The following is a 26,598-nucleotide window of genomic DNA, read 5'->3' on the forward strand; positions in this document are numbered from 1 at the left end:
ACAGGCGGTGGGCCGCCTCCGGGCTCCAAAAACTGGGACTCGCACCGGCCCCAACTCGTTGCTGGGCCAGAGGTGGCCCGAGGTGAGAGCCCAGTACGTCAGGGGCTGGGGTTACAGTCCGACCGTCAACAGGGGAAACACAGAAGCGCCGTTTTTAAACAGCCGAGCGAGCAGCAGTAATGTTCAGTGTTTGTGTTTTAAAAACCGGTAAATATAGAAGCAAAATCCAAGCAGCAACGGTCTGAGGAGGAGACCCAAAGCTTCCTGGAACTGTGGTCTTCATATGAAATTCAGTGGAAGTTAGAGGGAGCCTCTTGGACCACACCAGTGTTCGAAACAATCCAGAGGGAGACGGCTACAGCTGTACGAACGGAGCCTGACTAACTCCTCAACAACTAAAAAGTTCAGAAATGACTACAAGAACCAGAAAAGGCAGCCGGGATGCAGCAGTTTTTGGCCAAAAAGAGCCCCAATTTTTTCCGGCTGCATTCCGTGATTCCAACCGGGTCCCTGAACGCAACAGCTGAGCAGGAGTTGATGCAGGCTGAAGACAGATGAAGACTTCCTGATAGGTAAGTTTTATTTCTTAAACACCCTGCTGTTAGCCGACTATGAATACGCCAGCTACAACAGATCCACATCAATATTATGAACGTTACGCCAGCTAACGTGGTCCGGACACAGGATCAGAGGTCGACTATTTGCTAACCAGTTAGCCACTGCTAAGCTAGCAAGCTATGAAAACCGTCTTATAAAACCTGAGAAAAGCAGCAGCAATATTTCATTACCAGACCTGTATTCAGAACCTCCCATGTTGTTACACAATGGCCCATTACTAATATTGCTGAACTATATGATAATCATATAAATTTCCCTTGAAGAACCAATAAACTGTTTAACATTATTAATACGAGTCTAAAACTTATTCAAAAGATCAAATTAACACAATGAAGTGAGGAATACTGGTAATGTGCAGCTATTTTTATAATTTCAAGGTAAAATGCTGATTGTTCTGTGATTTTCCAGCTTTGCAGATGTGGAAATTCAATGCATTCATTACTTATACACAGATTTCTTTGATGGTTTTTAGTTGTTGCTCAAATATATCAAGGCATTGAGCACTGCTGGAAATTATTACAGGCATTTTTTGTAACATTTTCTAACATCATGCGGACAAATTAATAATTAATGGAGAAAATGGTTTTAAATTACAGATGCTATCAACAACATTTCTTGTTAATTTTATTTAGTTGTCGGCCTAGGATGATGAGGTCCAGTTACCAGGATCACTACTCTGCAGCTTACTGGTTCCATCCTGCAGCTCCTTCATGCTGTCCTCCTCGCTACAGACCAAATCAAGTAAGATTTTGATTTAATTAATAAACACCATACATTTACAATAAAAAAAAATCAAGTAAGATTTGTTTAGACTATGCAGACATCAACATGATCAATATGTTATCTTTTGGCCCATCCTAAAATCACAAAGTACAACATTTATTTTAATCAATCAATCAATCAAAGTTTATTTCTATATCACTTTTCTTACATAAAGTAGCACTAAGTGCTTAACAAGTTAAAAACAAACAATAAAAACACAATGCCCCACATCCCTCCCAACTTAACTCCCATCATACTCCCTATCAACACACACACATACACACGCAGACAGTCACACAGCCATGCACACACACATACACACTTCTACAACAGAAATAACTAGAAAAGCATGCAGAGAGCGCAGACTTCCGCCAGGCCATCTGTCTGTCTGTCTGTCTGTTTGTTAACAGCATAACTCAAAAAGTTATGGACAGATTTTCACCAAATTTTTTACAGAATGTCCGGAAGAGCAAAAGTAACAATCAATTAGATTTTGGAGGTGATCTGGATCACCGTCTGGATCCAGGATTTTTTTGAAGGACTCTGTACAATTGAGAGATGGCCGCCAAAATCCGTCCATAACTTTTTGAGTTATGCTGTTAACAGACAAACAGACAAACAAACTCCGATGATTACATAACCTCCTGGTGGAGGTAATAAGTTAACTGTGTTCATGAATATAGAAAATAATTACTGACAACTAATGCTGCTTGGGTGCTTTTATGCAGGATAAAGGAAGCAGGATGCTACTGTGGATCTGCTGCAGTATCTGGGGACGTCAGAAGAACGGTTCTTGGAACAGATCTGAAGACACCGAGACCTGACCACTGCCCTGCTCCAGAACATCCAGAGGACGGATGAAAATTCAAACACCTTTGCTGGACTGATGTGACACATGGTGTCGGTGCTGGAGCGACTGTCACAGAAATAAACTGCATTGTCCACTATTCCTGCCTTTTTTAGAAAAAGTAATCATATTTTTTATAAATTCTTTTCCTTCTTAGCTATTTAAGTACACTGGTATTTTACTCTTGCACTTTGGGTGAATACAAATATATTTGTGATGAAAGATGCGTGTTTTGTCTATAATCTACAGAGATTTTATTCAGTGTTAAGTGCACACTTCTACGTACACACATTTTGACAGATAATCAGTTGTGCTTTTCAAGCAGATTTCAATCTGAAACATATCAGCAACATACCAGTATGTTGTTTCTCACAGCATATGTCACACCAAGCTAGATAAACTGCACTACTGCAGCAGATATATTATTGAAGTGTGCTTACATTACATGTCTACATACACTACTCACAAAAAGTTACTCAACTTTCAGGTGGCATTTATGGAAATTGTAAAAATTAATGCTATGGTGATATTAAATCATGAAAGTAGGGCATTTAAGTAGAAACATGCAATAGTGATTTCCTCATCTCAAACAATTTATTAAAACAAAAGCTAACAGCAGTGAAGGGTATATCACAATAAAAATGTCTCATGACAGTTTGCACAGAACAGCAGCTTTCAGCTGAAATTTGGTACAGTTGTGTCCCACCAGTAGCGTGATCACGGACGTTCCCAGACAACAGCTGACTTCTGTCTCGTAATTAAGATCATCTGTAAAGGTAAATATAGATACTATCATCAATTTATTGCGTTTGTTTAACCGCTATGTAGGTTAGCCGCAGCAAGACGGAGTATCTGTGTGTGAATGAGAGGGACCCAAGTGGAAGAGTGAGGTTACAGGAAGAAGAGATCAAGAAGGTGGAGGATTTTAAGTATAGGGTCAACAGTCCAGAGCAATGGAGAGTGTGGAAAAGAGGTGAAGAAGCGTGTACGTGCAGGCTGGAACGGCTGGAGAAAAGTGTCAGGTGTGATAGAAGAGTTTCAGCTAAAATGAAAGGAAAGGTTTACAAAACTGTGGTGAGACCAGCCATGTTGTTTGCTCTGGAGACAGTGTCCCTGAGGAAAAGACAGGAGGCAGAGCTGGAGGTAGCAGAACTGAAGATGCTGAGGTTCTCTTTGGGAGTGACCAGGATGGATAGGATCAAGAATGAGTACATCAGAGGGACAGCACATGTTAGAGGCTTTGGAGATAAAGTCAGAGAGGCCAGACTGAGATGGTTCGGACATGTCCAGAGGAGAGAGAGTGAATATATTGGTAGAAGGATGCTGAGTTTCCCACTGCCAGGCAGGAGGCCTAGAGGAAGACCAAAGAGGAGGTTTATGGATGTGGTTAAAGAGGACATGAAGGTAGTTGGTGTGAGAGAAGAGGATGCAGCAGACAGGGTTAGATGGAGGCAACTGATTCGCTGTGGCGACCCCTGAAGGGAAAAGCCGAAAGGAAAAGAAGTTTAACCGCTATGTAATGGATGCAAACGTATTTGAGGCTAAGTAGCTAAGCTAAATTAATTATGGAATAATAATAAATGTCAGAAGAACTGCAGCCTAGTGGCTTGGGGCTGTGAAGCCTGAGAACCTAATTTAAATAATAATAAAAACTGGGTAAGTTTATCCCCGTGTTTTGGAACAATAGCGCCATCAGCTGGAACCAAACAACTACACGACGCGCTCATGTTACGCGTTATGCTGCGCACGGTGCAGATCAACAACTATTGTGTACAATCAGAAATTGCGACCGCACGCGTGTGTGAGCGCGTGAAAGTATTTGTCAAACAGTGACAGACAGGCGTGTACACGCTGCTTCATACGCACGCAGCTTCTTGTTACGCGTGACAGAGTTCGCGCACGTCATTTCCGCGTACGTGTGAGCGCGTGACCGAAATGTTCTATTATCTTCATGTGAGCATTAATGCGTGCGTTTGTTAAAAAAACTGACCGCTCCGCGTAGTGTGATTGCCAGTGCGCAGCAATGATGACACGTGAACGCACGCGTGAACGGGAGGCCATTATAAGTCAATGGGGAAACTGCATTACGCGTCAGGCGCACAGGCGTCAAAGTACGCGCGCATGTGACACGTTCAGTTGATAGCTGCGCACGCTTTTTGACACGATTCTGACGCCATACACACACACACAAACACACACACACACACACACACACACACACACACACACACTGTGTATTCCTATCCTTGTGGGGACCTACCATTGACTCCCATTCATATCTAACCCCTAACCCTAACCTTAACCAACACCAAAACAATGCCTAACCCTAAAGAAACTTTTTTGCACTTTTACTTTTTTCAGTAACAACAACATGGCCAAGAAAACACTGTTTCCCCCCGTGGGGACCTCATTTTTGGTCCCCACCGTGACGCGAGTCCCCACCGAGATAGCGTGGAGTCAGGTCAAAGTCCCCACCAAGTCCCCACCGGTATAGATAAGCACATACACACATCACACACACACACACACCACACACACACACATGTCTAGTTCTTATATCCCTGTGGGAACTTACCATTGACTCCCATTCATATCTAACCCCTAACCCTTACCCTAACCCTAACCTTAACCCAGACCAAAACAATGCCTAACCTTAAAGAAACTTTTTTGCACTTTTACTTTTTTCAGTAACGACAACGTGGCCAAGAAAACACTGTCTCCCCCGTGGGGACAACATTTTTGGTCCCCACCATGACACGAGTCCCCACCTATATAGCACAGTCAGGTTCAAGTCCCCACTGGTATAGATAAACACGTACACACATACACACACACACACACAGATTTCTTAAGTTATAGTTAGAGAAGCTGTACATTCTGAATTCAAACAGGTTATGCATTTTTTTTTGCCCCATGTTGAGACAAATGTCTTCAGAATTTAGTTTTCATCTATCCACATATGGTAATCTCACTGTTACTACGTTTAATTTTTTTCGAAGGAGACAGTTTCAACAAGTAATTCTCATTGAAATACTCGATTAGCATCTTACCTTCCTGTGTGTATGCAGAGTAACCAGAGAAGATACAAAGTCCATAAAACGGGTTACCATCAAGACAACCAAGAAAAAGATTTGATTTTACAAGGTAGATGACTGCATTAGCATCAGTGCATCATCATTCATTATATCTCTTGTCATCATCTTAAATGGTAGCTCCATATCTTCACGGCTGTATTATTTTTATCATTCAAAATAAAAATCACTCTGTAATTTGTGTCCAGCAGTCTATACAGGGGACTGGCATCTTTATCTATGTGTGCCTGTTTGTGTGTGTAGACATTGTTGCTTGACTAATCTGTCTTCATTAGCAGAATGGGTCCGGAGTGAATGGTGTCCTTTTGCCCTTTAGCTCCATGTTACAGTCTCACAAGCCAAATAAACACCCCTGAGAGCACTTCACAAAGGAGCTGTGTTGAATTAGAAAGGTGAGTCAAAGTCAAAGATGCACCAGCAGCCCTTCGCCTGCGGAAAAGATACTGTCTCGAACAAATTAGTGCGAAAACGACGGCGTACCAGGAAGATGGGGGAGAAAAACACCGAAAGAGTGTAGAAAAGGGAAGAAGAAAGACAATATAAACTTTTTTCTATAGCGTCGAAAGTAGGACAACCGACATCAAAGGAGCTCTTAAATAAATGAATCCAATTCCCCTGTGTGCCTTTAAAGGGGCAATTCTCCAAGCCTATTGTTACTGCTTTAATGTTTTATATTGATTAGGTGCCCATTTACATCAAGGTGAACTCTGAGTGATTACAAGCTGTGCTGAAGTGGACCCTATATTGCCCTTTTTTTTTTTTTTCTTTCCTTTTCTGGCAACGGCGAGAGGTTTCTGATTTCATCACTGGAGAAACTCAGTGAAATGATGAGCAATACAGGCAAGAGCGGGGGATGTTAAAGGAGGGTTTGGAAATGGTACAGTGGCAGAAACAACTGTGAAAATGTGACATGGTTAAAGCAAAAAACACGGGAAAAAACAACAGATAGTGTAATAAGAGAAGATTCCACGGTGTAGCCGATCCTTGTGAGTCTCATAACCTGAAAATAGTTTTCTCTCAGTGCCTTCTTTGAGCAAACTGCTGATCCAGCAGGCTGTGCCCTACACAGATAGGCCCTGATGCTAACTGGCACATTCTGAAAGGCACTCTGGTACGCCTCTTCTTTGCTGCTGCAACCCCGAAGGCTCAGAAACTCGCAGCCAACGCTTGATGAGGAACACAGCCAAACTCAGAACAGATATAGCCATAGTGATAGATATTAAGACGAATACAACAAACTGTGCTGCCTGTCTCCACGTGTTTTTCTCTGATTCTATGCTGGAGAGAGCGGATGCTGTGACTTTGCAGCAAAGCTCGCTCGCTCGCTAAGGCAACGCTTCAGCAGATCAGCGCTCTCTCTGCCAGGGCCTTAATCGAGTTCTCTATAGTCTGTCACATTGTGTACAAACAGCAGTGCTGCAGGTGATACAGAGGAGCTACAGAGATGCTGCTAGTACAACTGCATGAATTACATGGTACAAAAACAGGATGTTGCAGTGTCAGTGTGTATCTGCAGGTGTGACTCACCTTGCTAAATTCACAGTTCATATACTCAGCAGCTTTGTGATGTAAGCTAGTAGCTTATATGTCAGAGATCATCCAGTGGTGAATAGAAAAGCTTAAGTGCATCATAATGCTTAAGTTTGGGTTTCCATATTTGTTGGGATCTTTCTAATAAAGCATTGTATCATTTGATGCTAATATAGTACAAGGAAAACATAAGGATCTAATTCCATATTAATTGTGCAGGGGATAAGCAGATCTTGTTTGTGCTTGTGACAGTGCTGAGCTTTGAAGGGAAAGCAAAAACAATCTTAGCTATGATTAAAGAAATCTTTGTCTATGTGTCTGTTCTTAGCCTGTCTCAACAACTGTATGTCTGATGTGCTTTAACCTTGACAGGGGTATTGTTGGGGACCAGAGAAAGTGCAGTGTGAAGTTAAATCCAGATCAAATGAGCTGTGGCTACTTTAGGGGGTCATTTTTGTGCTCCTCAGTGGAGCTGGTGTCACAAGGCAAAATAATGTAAAGCAGATGTATGATGTAATATATCAGATGCAAGATTTGAGATTAAAACTCAGTCTGCAAACTCTGTTTCCCTTTGTTTGGAAGATGGATGTAGGCTGCTGTCATATCATTCACTGCTTTGCATTCGAGTTTGTTGGTGGCACCTTTTTCATATGGAGTGGGTAGTATTGCCATTGGAAACACATCCTGCCAAATGGGATGCTAGCAGCGAGAAACACCAACTGGTTCACATATAGGCCACTGTTAGCTTTAGCCACATTGTGCTAATGTACCAGGTACTGTAATAGACAACAGTCAATAAACTTGCCTAAAGGGACTTTGTTGGATCCGCTGGTGGCATTGCACTGTGAGGTACTTCTGCAATGACTTCAGCCTCAAGGTGTGGTAGTTGCAAATCTGTCTTCACAATTCTTTATTTACCTAAACAATTGAACTGCATTCTAATTTGTGCTAATTCAAATGTATTTCTCACCTGAGATGTTGAAGGAAAGACTTCAAAGTAAAAGAAAGTTTGGATGAGGAGGTACGCAGGAAGGATGAAGTCGTAAGTTAGCAACAGGAGCCTCTTCCAGGAGACTGAGGCTTGAATCCTGTGTGAAACCATTTTTCTTACTCTTACGTTTTCACTTCACTTGGTGTTTTGTTTTGATTTTTACTCACTGTTGATGAGTGCTGGTGTAGGTTGAGGTACTATCAAGCTTTGGTTGACACTTTGGCAGAGCTTAAACATTGATTAATGTAGGATTGGTTATGGTCAAGGTCTAGCAATACAGCATGATTTGGGTAAAAATATGACCCTTGATAACATGTTTAAAGCTTCTCCTTCATTTCCTGCATTACCAGGGTGGGAGTCCCGCCCCATATAATATATGATTTTTTTGACGGCAATGGAGTGACAGGAAATCAATACAGGAAAAATGGTAAAGACGTCGATTTGAAATGTATTTCTGATGTCACAAACAAATAGAATCCCTAATGATATCCTTAATCCAGGACTATATAGGAGACAATGAAAATTTACTGAAAAACTGGCAGTAAGATGTTTTAGAAGTAACTCAATAGATAATGATTAACTTAACATTATCTATCATTCTCACCATCTCCATGAGTCATTTCTGATTCTTAGCAAAATAGACAAGATTAGTCGAGATGATAAATGATAGATATTTTGAGGTTGAATAAAACAATCCTATGTTACAACATTGATAAACCCTGAACTATGCTTGTACAACTCCTGATTTTGCATTGTCTTGCTCTTATTCTACCAACCCTTCTGTTCTTAACCCAGAGCAGTGCTCTCTATTTGTTTCCTCAGACCAGATTAATGTCCTGGCAGCTGTGGTTCAGGTGATGGGTTCGGTTGTCCACTTTGCCCACTAATGATCTGATCCTAGTCTTGACACTGGGGTTCTATTTGTGGTTGGCCCTCATAGAACAGTAATTCACTAGTTTTAGCTTGAAGGGTTGGCAAGGAGTTAGCTTTTGCCTGTAAACTGTAGTACTGTCTTTACATAAAGTCTGGTACCAAGAGCTTTGTCTTTGGTAAAAAAAAAAAAAATATATATATATATATATATATATATATATATATGTGTGTGTGTGTGTGTGTGTGTGTGTGTGTGTGTTTTTCTTAGTGTCTGAGCATTTTTACTTTCCTGAAAAAGTAAAGCAAAAATAAACTGGAAGGGAAAAAAAGTTCTGCTGTGGTGTCAGAGGTCACAGCTCAGCATGTCCTTGCCTGCAGTAGTGTGGGGAACCATTTGGCATCAGTTTAATAGAGGGAGTGAGAGCCAGAGACTGCAGCTTCAGACAGAAGTATATTGATTGGTGATTCATTTTGCCAGTTCTGTTCTCACACTGGTGTATGGATGCATGTGAATGTTGGTGGTGGTCGGAGGGGCTTCCGTCTGCCCCAGGGCAGCTGTGGCTACAAATGTAGCTTACCACCACCAGAGTGAGAATGTGTGAGTGAATGGATAATGGATACATTGTGAAGCACTTGGAGTGCCCAGAAAAGTGCTATATAAATCTAATCCATTTTTATTATTATTATTATTTTGAACATACAGGAACAAGGTAATCCTGAATGGGCTTTTCTGCAACATGTGTCTGTAGCAGAGTCCAGTACTCATCCAGAACTCTGTATCTACATCTGCAGTAACAAGTGGCATTTTGTCTCTTTATGTCAGCAATGCTGGAAAGATCCCCACTGGTGACAGTTGATAGGGAGCATGAAGAAGAAAAATAAATCATGAAGTATGAGAGGAAAGAAGTTAAAGACTCCCATCTAGTGGTGAGACTGAAAATTACTTCTGGGAAGGTTGACCACTAATGAACGCTTGCTTTGCTGTGTTTTAGTTGTTCAAATTTGCCTTTAGCTTCCTCAGGGCGTAAAATAATATCCTGAATCAAATTCAAAGCTAAATGGTGGCTACCATGAGGGGGCCGTGGCGTCAAATGAAATTACAGGATTAACAATTGACTGCTCTGTGTTGTATCTCAGCCTGAATTAGTAATCAGCTGAAGCTCCAGAGACATGTTTGCAATCACCATTAAGCCCTCATTCACCATGGCAGTGATGAGCACACAGATTGTATTGATCAAAGTAAAGTGATTGATAATGTTTTAATGGTGCAGACATTGCTAGTGGGAGTCAATATTCAGTGCCTTTCACAGATGACGACAAGGGAGTCAGAGAGAACGGTAACCAACTTTGGACCATATTTTACCTTACTGATGTGCATATGGGATAAGGTGCTGGTCATGTTAGGATTCACTGAGGTTATTTGGTTCTGCAGTGAAACCACTGAAACTGTTCTTTTAAAAGTCCTTGAGACAAAATATGATGGAATTGCAGCCAAAATTGCTCAGTAGAAATGGTAATAGTAGGATGACTCAAATGTGAAGTGGCCTATAGACCAAGTCATTGGAGTGATTCCTGGCCTGCTACAGCATTTGGACACTATTTTTAAACACTTGTACCTTCAAAAACAATATGCACAGCTGATGCAACAGCGATCATATTGCAACCCTCAGTAACCAAGTGACCAAAGCAACAATTCAACTCAAAAGTTACATATAGTCATGGAAAAAAATATTAGACCACCCTTGTTTTCTTCAATTTTTTGTTCATTTTAATGCCTGTTACAACTAAAGGAACATTTGTTTGGACAAATATAATGATAACAAAAATAGCACACATGAGTTTAATTTAAGAGCTGATATCTCGCCTAACTTTGTAAGTAGTGAGAATTCAAAACTCTCTCACAAACGGGTCTAGAGATCCCTCTCAATGAGTCGCCACTAACAGACGTATTTAGAGTGATTGTTGGAGAAGCTAACTTTGCAAAATATAGATCAACTGCTATTGCATTTGCGGCTCTGATTGCTAGATAACTTATTCTTAAGTGGAAAGATGAAACGTCGACCATCCATACTAACTGGATTATGGATCTAATGCAGTTTTTGCAACTAAGAAAGATTAGATCCACTATGATGGTTATAGGATGTCACTCACTTGCTTTCACTGTGAAACAAATACATAAACTGCATCCAAAATATAATCAAATGATACTGTTACGACCCGGCTCGACAGGCCGTAAACAACAAAGTGTACACAACCAGGAAGCACGTTTAAAGCCCAAAGTCAAAGCATTTATTCACAAGCGTAGGCCAAATCACAAGTCGTCTGTATGTCATCAGTGTAAATGTATTGTGTGCTGTGAGTGCATGTGGTGAGTGTCGTCAGTAAGATTTCAGGTGTAGCAGAATAAAATGCTGTGTGCATGAAGGTGCAAGATCAAGTAGCTGGCAACGACAGCCCAGCCATGAGGGCTGCGCCCCAACAGCCACAGAGTCAGTGCGAGGGGAGAGAGAGCCCCAGCGCCCAACGCCCAGGCAGCCCACACTCCCCACCTCAACAGCAGAAGCCAGCTTTTATCCTCGAGAACCGGAAGTCACGCTGGACCCTTAACCGTCCTCGGTCGCCTCCTGCTGTCAGCTCCTTACACACAAGACAAACATTAGGACCACCACACTGGCCACAGGATGGGGGCCGTCACAATACTATTTAACTTTAACATCTGTTTGACAAGTAAATGTTAACTTTCTCAAATAGGTACATTTCCATCTGTCTGTCTGTCATGTTTATTTTTAACTTATGTGCAAAAACCTGAGAGCAGATCCTGCTGGAATCCAACATCAAGGGACAAAAGCCTAAACAAGTACTTTCTATTGATATTTCGGATGATACCTATTGAGTTTACACTAAGACATACTATCTCCTGGAAATCATCATATGCTCATAGTCTGAAGCCAACATGGCAGCCAACTTAACTTCCAATCATATGGCTAAAAGTTAAGTTGGCTGCCATGTTGACTGCAATGTTAATGCTAAATAGTGTAGAAAACTTACTGGAGTACTACGTGACAAAAGGTAGCTTTGAGCGGTGCAGGTGGTGACTGGCTGAGACATGTTTTCATCTTGGGGACTGCCATAATCATATGCACTGGCTGCTGACATGCTTTAGTATTAGAAACACATACAAACCCATATACTCCACTCAGCTCAGCTGATGCTGATACCAGCTCTTGCACATACTTGCGGTCCTCAGCATTGTCCATGTATGCCAACCTGCAGCCAGTGCATTAAAGAATCCTGTACAGGCCACTCCAGAGATTCAGGACTCACTAAATTTGTTCACATATTGGATTCAGAAAATAGAGCTTCTTAGCTTATAAACCCATTGATATGCTGCTGTTTGGGTACAAACTTTTATTGCCTGTCAGTGTTAATGCTTGTTTTTTTTTTAAATTTGGGTTTGTATAATTCCCAGGTAATTTATTTCTGCTCTTTTTATAAAAGTTGCAATGAACATGAGTTGCTAGAATTTTTTGCACATTGTTTTTTTTTCTGTACAGGCAAAAATGTAGCATCAACACAGTATCACAGTAATTTAACTGAAAATGTGCATTGATTTCTTGATATCTCAGCTTAGTGAAGCTCAGCTTGATGTTTTAGGATAATAATGAGGCACATTGCTAGACTTTCATTCAATATTAAAATAAAGTGCCAGTTTGCCCTGCAGGGAAATCAACGCAAAGAAAAGGAAGAGAATCTAAAAATGTATTCTACTCTATAAAAAAGGGCAAAATCTGTCAGTATATATATTTCCAGCTATTACCAGTGTTGAGACAGGGCCAGTTGCCCCTCAACGTAAGATCAATTGACTAACCTAATCACTCAGTGTACTAACACTTGTAATTTAATTCTAAGTTCTAGGTCTCAAAGTATCTAAGTCTCACCAGTAAATCATCAAAGAGTCCAGGAGCCAAGTCTTCAGATGCCAAGAAGAAAAGTGTTTATTCACACAGGTCAAAACACTGAGAAAGATCCCGGGAACCTTCTGATCTTTGGTCAAATCGCTCAGTCTTTTATACAGTCGCGGGCTGGGTCTGTTCACTCCCCTGGCCCAACCTTCTTTTACCTGTGCCAGCTTTTGTTTTACACCATTAGTGCATAGGGTTAATTTCTAATAGTGTCTGGTACTCCCCTAACTCTCCAAAAAATAATTAGACTGAGCTGACAATCCCTCAAAGGGAGAGACCCTCCCTTTGGCTTCAGGTCAGCACACTCCCATGCCTTCTTTATTTTTACCCACATTGTTTTCAGCAGTTACCAGGTACCACCAGGTTCATAAGTGCAGTACAGGTCACCGTGACAGTACATCAGATTCAAACACACACAGTTCTGAATTTGTAACAGCAGTAGAGCAAAATATTACACAACACCAGCTACCAAAAAGGTTTAAGATCAAAATCTTCAGTCTTCAACTACTTGCATCATAGAATGTTAGCTATAAAGAGAAACAACGATCTTCTCTCTTTACTCCTATCTGTAGTTTTTGTCTTTAACTTAAAGCCAAGACAAACTGGTAACACATCTCTATTGGAAACCAACAGACAAGTGCACAAGACTAAATTTGTTAGTCCATCTCTTTGAAAAGACGTTCTCTGCTCCATCGGTTGATTAGATTTAGTGCAGCGTCTGGAGTCAGTGATTAAAATCATGTTTACGGAAAGAAAGACATGCACATACAAAGGTTTATTCTATCTTTCCTCTGATCAGTGTAATTTTACCTTTGGCTTTAATGACGATGCTTATCAACAGGACTCTACCCACTGGTAACCCAAAGGACAGAACACAAAAAAATTAAAATAGCCTGTCATCATTCGATCTGGTTTAAATTTCACACTGCATTTCCTCAGGTCCGCATAAGTCTGAACCAAATTGGATGTATGGTTGTTGAAATATGAGAACACATACACACAGAGAGAGATGGAGATAGAGAGATTCCTTTGTGTATAGTTAGATATATTTAGCTTAAAGCTCAGGTGAGTTTTGTAATGAACACAATGTTGAAGAAATTGCAAGATTTAGGAATATGCAGACGACAAAATCTAAAGTGTGGCGCAGGCATTTAACTGAATGATTGATTGCTTCATGTGAGTTCTACAGAACATCATGGTAATGCTGCTCGAACACGTCATCAGTAATGCTCCCAGATCGTAGAGTGTTTTAAGTCTTTGTTAATCAAAACTTTCCCTGGACAAACCAACTGGGGGTGATCAGTCCCCAAAAATGATTGATGTTGCAGTGTCCTACTTGATCCACAGTCATAGGATATTCGCAGAGCTTTAGCGCCCATTGGAAACTGGCTCACAATTTGGTTTCTGTTTCTGTCTCTGTCACTCAGCTACCATTTGGTGATAATTAAGCCTATTCCATTCATGAACCTCTGAAAGCTGCCCTTCCCAGGCAGTGAGTTCCAGCCAAACCAATTGTTTGTTGCTTCAGATGCCACCAAGAATTGGTCTGAATGTAGTTTTTGTGAGGGTTGATGCCTCCCTACATTATCTGTCACCTGCCACTCATGAGTGGTTGCAAGTAGTCCACTATAATAGTGTGCCTTGCTAGGAATTGCTGCTCGCTGTGATAAATTCCTGTGCCGTTTCTTCCATCACAATTTGACCATTGTGCTACACTGACCTTCTCTCATTTAAGTTGTATTCAAGGGAACTTCTGCTCAGACTCGTGGAACTTGTCAGAGTGTCTTCCTTACAAAAATTTTTGACTAATCCTAATCTTAACTCTGTCACTGAAGATCTCTCAAGCACTGTTCAGGAAAGTGCTCCAGATGTTCACAACAGTCCTCCAACAGAGCACCTTCCTAGTGTGTGTACAGGAACACAATACAACTTTCATTCAAAATAATCCATCTACACGAAGATACATTGGTACATCAGGAAGACCCTTCTGAAGAGAGGGCTTTACCCTAATCACCCCTTTGCACATACTTTTTGTAAGTGTTTATAGTTGGAAGAGAATTTTCCATGTATGATTAATAAATCCCAAATTTTAATGAGTATACTTTGAGCATCAGTGTCAGCAGTATATATCAAGTTCGCTCACTGTATTAGCTCAAAGGTGCTTGATGGACTTACTGACTGCACTGATTAACATTCCAGTTTAATTGACTTTTAGAAATACACTGAAAATAAGCTACAGATGTGCCCTAACTCACTAGTCAAGACAGTTCTACCATCACAAACACACACCAGCATGATATAGACCAGGCTCTGAGTAAAAGACATTTCTTTTACAGAAGTCCCATTTCCCTTCCTGACAAATTTGCAAAGGGTGTTTCTGAAAATGAAACTCCCGAAACCTCATTTATCTTGGTGATATGTATTGACACATTCCCCAGGATAGATGATGAAACAAATTAAAGTGGAGGTTATTGAGGAAACTTTATGGATATGGTCAGCATGGGTGGTCATATGGTTAAAGCATACAGAGAGCATGGTCCGGTAGGGTTGCTTTGCACTGCTGTCATTTAAACACAGCAGGGACTTAAATGAAGATGTAGCAAAAGCTGTGAATTCTCAGTAAGCACCAAATGACACTGATTGAAGAATATTTGCTTAACAAAATAAAAAAATAGGACAATTTCAACAACTGAAACAACTTAAAGTTGTGCCATTTCATCCCATTCTCATTCCCAGGGTGTCAAATGTTGTTTTATCAAAGTCTCTTGTGTCTTAGAGATACATTAAAAGTTAAAATAAAATCTTACAAGTTAGAGCCTACATTCCTCTGTTGAATACCATTACACGTTCCTCCAGTCAAGTCATTGTACTCCATTTTATTTCAACATAGCCTACATCCAACTCTAATTTCACTTTGTAAATCAAAATTTGCCAAACCTGAGATACTATCTGTCCAAACTTTTACCTCTGATTTACAGCATCCAGACATTTGTGTGTTAAGAAAAGGGCTGCTGTCTGCCAGATATGAGTAACACTTGAGATGCACCAGTAAAACTGATGTTGAATATTATTAAAGTATTAATATTTAATTGAACTGATTAGTATTTTTGATGCCAACTAATCTGTGCCGTGACATTTGATCCACTCATCACACACACGTCTCTATGCAGCCATTAACAGAGTTTTAAAAGTGCTATGGAATAGATTGGAGACCTCTAATGAAGGTACCAAACAAAGGCGTGTTTATCCAACACAGTATATTATCATTATTTCAGCTTGTCTTAGTAGCATTTCCCGTATTTTTTCCTCAAAGCCCTGTGTGTGATTATTGTAGGGTTGCCGTTTTAAATCACCATTATAATGGAACAATCCACTCTGCCAAGCTTCTTAAGACTGAAGGTAATTTTTTTCATTCAGTATTTGGACATAAACTTTCATTCATAGTGCCATCTCCCCTACACTTCTTGCGCTTCTATTACTCTATATCATCACTCTCCTCCCTTCATGTTTCACTGTCAGGACTATGTAGTCACTGTGGTAAATCTGTTCAGCGGTGTGCCAGACATGCTGGACTCCATCTGATTATTTTGGTTAAGGTTCCTATTCAGATTGTCTGACAAACACAGTGCAGTTGTCTGCCATTTGGAGTGCAATGTCAGTTTTCTTCAGTCAGTTTTCTACCTTTTCGTGCAGTCTGTTTTCACGCTGTTCTTGCATTGTAAGGCCATTCTTTAGAACAGGGATGTCAAACTCATTCCACAAAGGGCCGGCGTGGCTGCAGGTTTTTGTTCCAACTAAGCAGCATCACACCAGACCTGACTCATTTAATCAACCGATCTCAGTCTCCAGACAGGTGATTGGTCAGACTGTGTGGTCTAGGCTACAGCATTTAGTTCCAACATATCTACAGCACACAGTCTGGGACTGGCGACCTGTCCAGGGTGTCCCCTGCCTTCGCCTGAGTCAGCTGGGATAGGCTCCAGCCCCCCCCCCCCGCGACCCTAGTGAGGATAAAGCGGTATATAGAGGATGGATGGATGGATGGACACAGTCTGGGATGAATTTTCTTAGTTTTCTAGGGGGCGCTCTTCAGCCATTTTGGCACACACACCATATTCAGTTCCACTAGAATATCAAATTTTTCGCTGGCCCTGATGTGTGTGGCCATTTTCACACGTTTTCATATATGTTTAGGGGGTCAAAAAGGCCAATTTTGAGGCCGACAAAGAATAATAATAAACCCTCGGGTTTCAATAGGGTCCCCGGCACCATCAGTACTCGGACCCTAATTAATTAATCCCTAGTTAATAATTCCAAATTAAAAAGCTTCATGTAACCGTGGCCTATGTGGCATTAGATGCAGAGGCCATAAAATAGGGTCTGCTGGATTCAGTTGCTCCAATGAAATGATTATTCAAGACAGACTGTGGTGACTTGATTTGCTCTACCACACTATATAATCTGCATATCAGTTTCCACACAGTGTCATTTTTTTTATCCATTCCTTGTATGTGTAGACATAAATGCTGTTATTTGTGGTAATAGTTCTTGCTGTGGAACAATAGCCATGGGCAGGCCGAGGAAATTGTTTCTGCATGCACTATTTGTATGTGTGAGCCTCCACCTCCTGCTGGTGTCACTTATTCGCTCTGCATGCTAACGCTTTGTTGGTTGGGATTTACCTGTTTTTGTGTTGTGGATTAATTGTTTCCTACAGTGGCTGTGTTTGATAGCTGGTAACCAGCACAGTCAGAGAAACATCTGTTGTAGGCAGCTACACGTACACAGATAAAGAACATTGTGAACACATATGAAGGTGCAAACACAGCACTGAAGCAAAGTGTGCATCAGTGTTCTATTGCAGGTATACAATCATGTCAGAACATGGACATTATTGGATTTTTTTGTGACATTTGGCCAAACATGTGGCATACTTGCACAACTTGATATGGTAACTTAGCTTTTTGAATAATTCGTTCAGCAAAAGAATCAATAGATATAATTTCTTTCTGTGCAAAAAGTAAGAACACCATTTACCTTAAAAATCAACACTGCCCCTTTAGCAGAAATAACTTCATGTGAGTGTTTTGCATAATTGTTCACAAGTCTCTAGCATTAGTTGTCATGAATCGGGGTGTGTGAACCCATGCAGCAGGCGCAGACAGCAGGATGAATTAATAAGGTTTTTAATTAAATTACAGAAGAATAGATCAAACAGAAATACGTAATAAATAAGCAGGAGGGAAGAAAGCAGGAGGGAAAACTAAACCGAATTGACCAACCAAAGGAGGACCAGAAGGCTGAGGAAAAAACTATAAAATAAACAGAACTAACTAAACAAAGGACGGACCCGAAGGCCGAAGTAAAACTAAACATAAACCTAACAGAAGTGAGGGAAAAGTGGCTTACAGGTTGTCCGGGTTATGGAGAACGGGAAGGGCAGAGCAGACTGAGCCGACGAGGAATGTGACGAAGACGGAGAACTGGAAACAGGGTCCGAGGAACAAAGCATGACGAATGTAATCCGGGGAAAAACAAAGTCCAGGGATAATGAACAGCAGACGGTGAAACATCGAGTAGTTGGGGAAGTGGAGGAGTGGGGAGGTTCCTTCAGTCAATGACGCAGCATTGAATTGGTGAAAAGCGTCAGGCTTCATGCTGCACTGATTGTTCATCTTGCCCGGCTGCGCTTCTCTGCACAGCCGTTCACCATCACACTGATGAGCCGGCTCGCTGCAGCCAGAGGGGTGTGACATTAGTTTGCTGAAATTTGTGGTTCTGTATACATAACTTTAACCCTTATGTACCCTAGGGGGGTGTTAAGCCACATTTCGTAATAACGGTGCATTTTGTAATAAACGTCCAAAATGTAATAACTTTGTCGTTTCATTTCGTAATAAAGCCGCATTTTGTAATAAACTGACCCAACGCATTTTGTAAAAAATTTTGCCGCATTACGTAATAAGTTATTACATTTTGAGAAAATTATTACAAAATGCACTTGCAATCTTTTGATTTTCTGGAAAAAGTAATAACATGGTGCATTATGTAATAAGGTATTATTATTATTGTACGTTAAACAATAAACTAATAGATGAGTGACCTTTATTGATTTGTAAGTATGTTTTCTTGTAGTTATTTGGCCTAATAAAGCTGTGTATGGCAGAATACTCCAAAGATAATATATTTTCCTTAATATTTTTTCTAAGTCATTGATTTGCTATTTCTTTCAAAAATATGTAGCCTATATTTTTTTAATGTTTTATAATATTTTCTTCAACTATTTACTTTAATATTTCAGATGTTTTTCTGATGTAGCCTTCTATTTTTACTTCTTGGTACTAATTATTATTATTATTATTATTATTATTATTTTTACTTGAGTACATTCAAAAATATTTATAAATATCTGATTTTTCTCCCCACCTTTGTGCAAAGTCAATGCACTACTTGTATACTGAACAGAATTAAAGCGCAGCCATCTATGCACAGCTGAAACCAAAGCCTGCGATGGCAAACAAATCTCACTGCACAACAGCGCTTAAGTTCAGTTAACTCATGCTTTTGGTGCCTTTTACGTGATAAGTTTTAGCATTATGGATCGAAAAGAACTTTTGTTTGTAGCGCCTGTAAATGCGCTGCTCTAAGACGCATCCATATGCATCTGTCTCTCTCTCTCCCACTCTCCCGCTCTCTCTCTCTCTCTCTCTCTCTCTCTCTACCCCTCTCCCTCTTTCTCTCTCTTCCTCTTTGTCTGTCTCTCTCTCCCACTCTTTCTCTGTATCTCTCTCCCTCTCTCAAAATGTAATAACTTATTATGTAATGCAGCAAAAATTTTTACAAATTGCGTTGGGTCAGTTTATTACAAAATGCGGCAGTTTATTACGAAATGCGGCTTTATTACGAAATGAAACGACAAAGTTATTACATTTTGGAGGTTTATTACAAAATGCACCGTTATTACGAAATGCGGCTTAACAGGGGTCATTTTTTTTGTTGATCTGGACCCCCAACCCCACTTGGTACACAGGAGGAGGAGGAGGAGAAGGAGGAAAGAGGGGTCGGCCAGGGGTCTTTGTTTCTTATAGGGTGGCGGTGGTAGGTTGTTGTGCATCTTTGGCACATTTTGTGTCTCCTTTTTGTGGTTTTGTGTCTAGCTATCTCAGTGTAGTTTCTTGTCTCATTTTTGTTTTTGTATGTTGTTTTGTATCTTTGTTCTTGTATCTTTTTTTTGGTCATTTCTTGGCTAATTCTGTTGTTTTGTGTCTTTTTTTGGTCATTTGTTTTGCGTCTTCGACACATTTTGTCTCTGCGTTCACTTTGTGCAACTGCAGATGAGGTTCGTTTGTTATTGTCCGGTTTGTAGTTGTTAAATGATGCAAGCTAAAACAGCAGGTGAACATTAATTAATTTACTTTATTGACTTTGGTTCTCTGAGTGCTGATCGCCAGATTTCCTGTTAGCTTGGCATCTAGCTGTAGTGCGTTTTACTGAGATCAGTGAGAACATCTGTAAACTGAATGTAGACATCAAGAGAACTGTGGAGTTCCGGAAACTCCAGACATCAACGGTTTATTGTGATGATGTCACAATGATGACATCATAGTCATCATAGGTGATTATGATGTCATCGAAGGTGATTATGATGGCGCAGATGACATCATAGAACAGAGGTTATAAATAAGGACCTGGCAGCTGTGCTTGTACATATTGAAGAGATTCACAGTGCGATTAGCGACACTCAGAACTGCGACTTGGATTATTTCAAACATCACAATGACAAAACAGTTCGTCATCGCGGGCAGATACATCTGGAACCTTTTTAGCAGACCTGAGACAGAACAGGTCCAATTTCTACAAAGTCAGCTCCACAGTGAGAGGGCCTACACTCGTCACCTGGAACAAGTCCTGCTTTCGAAAAATGAGCCCCACAATAAAAAAGCGGATGGTTAGGAGCTGAATGAAGTCCAACATTTGAAGAAGGAGCTCCTCAAAGAGAGAACCACAGCTGCGGAGCTGGACAAACAAATCCAAAGTTTGACTAAGCAGCTCCATGATGAGAAGGTCAACGCTCAGTACCTGGACGAAGAAGCTCGATATCTGACAGGTGAGCTTCACAAAGAGTGGACCGAAGCTCAGGAGCAGGACAAACTAGTCAAACTTCTGAATGACCAGCTCAACACTGAGAGGGCCAACACTCAGGAGCTGTATGCAGAACTCCAGCTTTTGAAGAACAAGTTCAACAAAGACAGGACTGGAGCTCATGAGCTGGACCAACAAGTCCGACAACTGAACAAGCAGCTCCAAACAGAGAGATGCAACGCACTGAAGCTGGATGAACAGGTCCGATCTCTGGAGAATGAGTCCATCAGAGAAAGGATCACATCACAGGAGCTGGAAGATTAAGTCCGATATTTGAACAATGAGGTCCAAAGAGAACAGGCCAATGCACGGGAGCTGAAGGAACAAATCAGTACCTGAAAACAGAGCTTCAAAATGAGAGGAACAATGAGAAGCAGCTGGATCAAATGTTGAACAAAGAAATAATCGAACATTTTGGGGAAAGAGCCTTGTCAACCTGATCAGCAAACTGGAAGAGATAAAATCAGCTGGCTCATGAGAAGAACCAGAGAGAACTTCCGGAGAAGGAGTCAAGGAATCTGCTCAAGAATCTGGAGGGTCTGTCCCAGGAGATGCACGGGGAGCTGATCCAAACTCTGAAGGACAAACAGGAGGCCTTCCAGAAGAAGGTGCAGGAGAGCTCTGACCTCATGCAACAATGATGACCGAACAACACATCTCGACAACATCTGAGGAAGCGGTCAGTCAGGGCTTCCAGGTAGAAGATCCACCAGAGAACAAGGTCTTTGAGGATGCAAACAAGTTCTTACCGACTGTCCAGGAAGAGGACGAGGTTTTTGAAGAAGCAAATGAATTTCCTGAACCTAATGAGGCAGAGGAACCCACTGAAAAGGCTCAAAATCCCCTGAAAAGCATTCCTATCTCGTCTCTAAATTACAATTTCTTCTCTTCTATGTCCATCGGTTGGACTGGCAATATCTTCATCTACCTAAGGCATCTTTTTTTGAGGAAGTAGAAACCTCATCCACAGTGCTCCACCTTCTCTTTAAATATCTCCTTTTGCAAATAATTTAAAGCCCAGCTTGATTTAACACCATGTAAATATGACATTTCATGAATTCATTCATGAAACATCACAGATGATCACCAAAAAAGATTTGTAATATAAAGCAACGTGATGTAAGTACGTATGATAAACTACTTAAAATAAGTGTGCAAAAAAAAAAATAAAAGCAGAAGAGAAAAGTAAGAAGCAATATTGCTAATTCTGAAGTACTAAAGTCCAACACAGCAGAAGTTTGTGCCACAAGAAGCTGTAATTTGAGCAATTTAAAGAAAATTTAATTTTAACGGCAAAATTTGAATGGTTCAACTTCAATACCTGTAATAGAAATTTAATAATGACATGATGATTATGATGTCACTGCAGCTTTCAGCCATGTCACCATGGCAACAGATCCGGGACATTCTACTGAGAGAATGCTTTAGATTTACCAATCGAGAACTGCAGGATCTATTTATTTATTTTACAATATTTGAAAAACAACACTACAGAGATTTGAATTTGACTTTTTTTTTACAAACCCATTTGCAGTTGATGTGGACAGTGCAGCACTTACAGTTAGAACTGAAAGAATTAGAGTGCCATGGTGTACTGAACGCCAAGTTTGACTCTTTTGGGGCAGGCAAGTTTGCACCATTTATCTCAAGCACAATTCTACAGCTCCAACGTCAGGCTACCATGTCCCAAACAAGAACACCCGTTACCCATGTGAACAAATGTTCTCTGACTTGAAGATCAACAAATGCTCTCAGTGGTTCTGCCTCAGAGACCAACATCTCTCATCCATTCTAAAAGTTACTATAGCTTATCACTTCAAAAAATAAATAGTCCAGTGTATGTATTTAAGCAGCAAGCCGACACTGAGGTATTATATTTAGGTCTGTAAAATGGGCTGCATTATGAGTTTGATTGACTGCAAAGTACATTTGTGATTTTGAGAGTTTTGGTTGCAGATGACTGCAAGTCAGAAGGCTAGGCTCTGTGAGACATGTCAATTACTTGATGAAAGATCTCTTAATTAGACCATTTCTTGATTGTCCCACACAAACATTATGTTTTCAGGCCTGTAAAACAGGTTACATGTGACCTGTAGAAATATTCAGAATACATCAAAATGCAATCTTCACATTCCAGCACAAGGTCAGCCTCACTACTGCACACTAAGAGTTATTATACTGTTGTGTTGGAACACAGTTACACTTGTAACACAGTATTTCTACTCTGTTGTGTTGGTGTTTTACTTGTAACTTTGTCACTGATTTTTTTTACTCTGTGGTGTCGGTAGTTTTGCTCATAACAGAGTATTTCTATTCAGGTGTTGGTACTTTTACTTGTGACAGAGCATTTTTACTACTTGGTGGTGCTACTTTTATGTGTAACAGAGTACATTTATTCAGTGATGTGGATACTTTTACCTGTAACAGAGTACTTTCATTCCCTGGCGTTGGTGTTTTACTTGTAAAAAATATTTTTACTACTATGGCATAGACATTTTTCATACTTGTGATGGAGTAAATTTACAATTTTATGGACGGACAACATAAACAGAACAATCAAATATGAGAGACTTTTCAGCTGAAACTGCTTGGCCTTTGTCCTGATAAAACTTATTTGGACTCATTTATATTAAATGTTTTTGTTGGTGCAGTGTTAACTAGAAAAGCTCTCAGAGAACACTCAGTGCTCCACCAAAGCTACTCAGTTGTTGTATCATTTCTGATGGCAGAAATCTTTAAAATAAATAAATAAATAAATCTGTGGATCCAGACTATACACTCCATCACTGCCAAAATCTAATCATTTCTGACCCTCCCTGAAAATTTCATCCAAATCTGTTAAACTGTTTTATAGTCACATTGTGCACAGACAGACAGACAGACATAAAACAATACTGATCATCACATAACTCCACTGACCCTCCGCTTCCTTGGTGCAGTGTTATTAATGCAAACATTCCATGCTAATGATCGTGTTAAAATTCAGCAGAAATGTATGTTATACACAAACAACGTGCTTCAACCCTAAATGTTTTTTATAGAAAGTCTCTAAAACTAAAACAAATCTGCTGTTTTGCATTTTGAACCTCAGATGTGTTTGTTTCTTCCCAGCATCAGTGTCACTGAACAAAAGAACAGAGATGACAGATGATAAATTCAGAGATTTTGCATTTACAGTAACTGCAGTACCAACAGTAGACCGGCAGGTGTCACAGTTCACCACTGCAGGTTAGAGTGCCTGTATAACCAGAGTGGTGACATGACTGGTCCAAAAAATTTTGGTCATGTGATGTATAGGCGCCATTTTGTTTCCAATTCATGAACGCCGGGTTTTCCTTTTAACGTTGTTTACACCGCAGAGTGTAATTCTAGGTCCTTTCTCGCTCCCTAAATACCAGAAAAATGACGGGCTGTTGTGCCTTTGGGTGCACAAATCGGTCAGAGAAGGGATCCCACATGTTTCGGTTTCCCAGTGATCCTAAAAGAAGGAAACTGTGGGAAAATAAAGTCCGGAGAGTGGGATGGTAACCGACTTCATCATGGTTTTTGTGCCAGGTTAGTCCCATGTATGTAATTTCATGTTATGATGTATGGGTGAATGACAGATAGAAAAGTTTGATGTGATTTTAGGCAGATGTGGTTATTTTGACTTTGACCATTTTCATGCATGGAGATGCATGAAATACGGGTTACCCCGTTGAACTTCAGCGGCCGTATGTGCAAACGTATTTTACTAAATTGACCGAAGCTGCAAACTCGATGATAGAAACATTATACACCCATGGAAAGCTTAGATTCTCATGAATCCGCCGGTATAAACCACTTTCAGATGTGATTACCACAGCGGGTAATATAAACACATGTGTCCAACAAACAGCAAATAACTTAAACAGCACAACTCACCTTTGAAGGCTCAAAACCAGTCACAGATGAAAACATTCCACAAAAAAACGGCCATAATCCAACCTTGGGCATCCAGACAAAACAAGCCAGCAAAATATTTTGTCCAAAACATGTCTTGAAATCAGTAAGCAATCCACAAATGGCCAGTTTTCGTGAATGTGCACCTCGCGCTACGCGTCCTATATTGAGTGAATGGAAACAGAATGGCGTCAAATCCCCAGTTGTCGCCACTCTGGTTGTACAGGCACTCTACTGCAGGTTCCCTCTGATACATCAGTCAGGTTAAACTTTAATATCCATCAGAATAATTCTAATTGGACACGGATTTCTGTGGCCGCAGGATGCATTCAGAGTTACTTATTTTCTGTTCAGAAATTTTTGCTTTCTGTCTTGCTTTTTGACTGTTTTGTATTTACAGCACGCATCACAAGTATATATCCCCTTGGAAGTTTTCTGCTTTTATTGCTTTTCCACATTGAATAATGATCAATTTAAGAATTCACACACAAAGAACAAACATGAAATCTTTCATGTCAAACAGATTCCTACAAATTAATGTCATTTAAATCAATATATGAAAAGTAAAATAAATGTTGATTGTATAAGTTTTCATCCCATTTAAAGAGACTCATTTAATTTAACACAGGTGCAGCCAGTTGGTGTTAAAAGTCACACCGTTCATGAAATGGAGATCATCTGAGAGCAGTGAATGTGTCTCAGTGATTGTAGAATAAAAACACTTGTATCTCTGTAAAATTTCCAAGTCACTGAATATCCTTTGGAGTACCGTTAAATGTATTATCAAGAAATGGAAATAACATGACATGTAAATCTGCCTAGAACAGGCTGCAGCCCTGGGAGGTTTGTAAAAGTGAAAAGTACTATTTGTTATTTAAATGTGAAAATCTGTAAAACAGCGCTAAATTAAAAAGTTAAAAAATATTCCTAATTGATTTGACAGTGTATAGATTCAGTCTTAACCTGTTAAATCTGGTGCTAATGTATTCACATGATATTTAAAAGCACACAAAATAGACACACAAAATAATGAAGTGATCAGGTTTGAATTTATTGAAACATTACATTTCCGTGCATATGAGGATTCACTGTTGAGAAGACTTGAAGCACAGAAGCATCTGTGTTTGTCTCAGTCTACCACAGTTTGAATGAAATCTCATTGCCCAACAGAGAAATTCCAACTTTACGACCCAAGGAGATGCCGGTTCCCAGCACTTTTGCCTCCACACCATCTTCGTTGACACCAACACCGGTGTCCACTGCCAGACCCACTTTAGCTGTCAAAGCACCAGACGTGGCTGAGGCGCTGGCCAACTCTGCTCTGCCCATGGCTGCGATCTCATTCTTAGACTCTGCGAGTTTTATACCGGCGTTGGGACCTTTGGCCTCGGCATCGAAAATGCTCCATTCCGCACGAGCGTGGCCAACTCCTGCAGCAGCACTCCGCTCATCATCGGTAGACTTAGCGTTGGCGTAGCCACCTTTAGCAAAGGCTTTACCGGGGCGGTGGAAATCAGCCATCTTGGCAATCCCAGCTGGAGTAAAAAAAATTTTTAAAAAAATCAGTTGTCCTGTTATTCAACTTTCTGAAACCCCTTTAGTACAGCAATGATAGCAAAGTTACCATAAAATATCTGAAATTATGTGTTAGAGTTTTGGACAGTTATTATTATTTTTTTTACAATTAACATGGAAGTGTGTTACTATGTATATATGTTTACTAAAACTAAACAGGGAAAATGTGTAGATTTAATGTAAATTGTTCAAAAAAAATTTAAGATTAGAAAATGTTTTAAAATGCATTTTTCGGTGTGAACTATAAAAAAACGTTCAAAAGGTATAAAAATCGGGAAGAACCGG

The 26,598-nt window shown here is 40.3% G+C and overlaps 2 long non-coding RNA genes across 2 annotated transcripts in view; one reads left to right on the forward strand and one right to left on the reverse strand.

The window, feature by feature from the left end:
- The window catches only part of LOC127537692 (uncharacterized), a 185,308-nt gene that overhangs the window by 11,779 nt on the left and 146,931 nt on the right, over positions 1-26,598 (reverse strand). The window lies entirely within an intron of this gene.
- LOC127537693 (uncharacterized) lies at positions 880-2,449 on the forward strand. The gene is made up of 2 exons (XR_007947489.1): positions 880-1,359; positions 2,109-2,449. It is a non-coding gene; the product is annotated as an uncharacterized LOC127537693 (long non-coding RNA).

This window comes from Acanthochromis polyacanthus, chromosome 16 (assembly GCF_021347895.1).
Source record: "Acanthochromis polyacanthus isolate Apoly-LR-REF ecotype Palm Island chromosome 16, KAUST_Apoly_ChrSc, whole genome shotgun sequence".
NCBI classification, from domain to species: domain Eukaryota; kingdom Metazoa; phylum Chordata; class Actinopteri; family Pomacentridae; genus Acanthochromis; species Acanthochromis polyacanthus.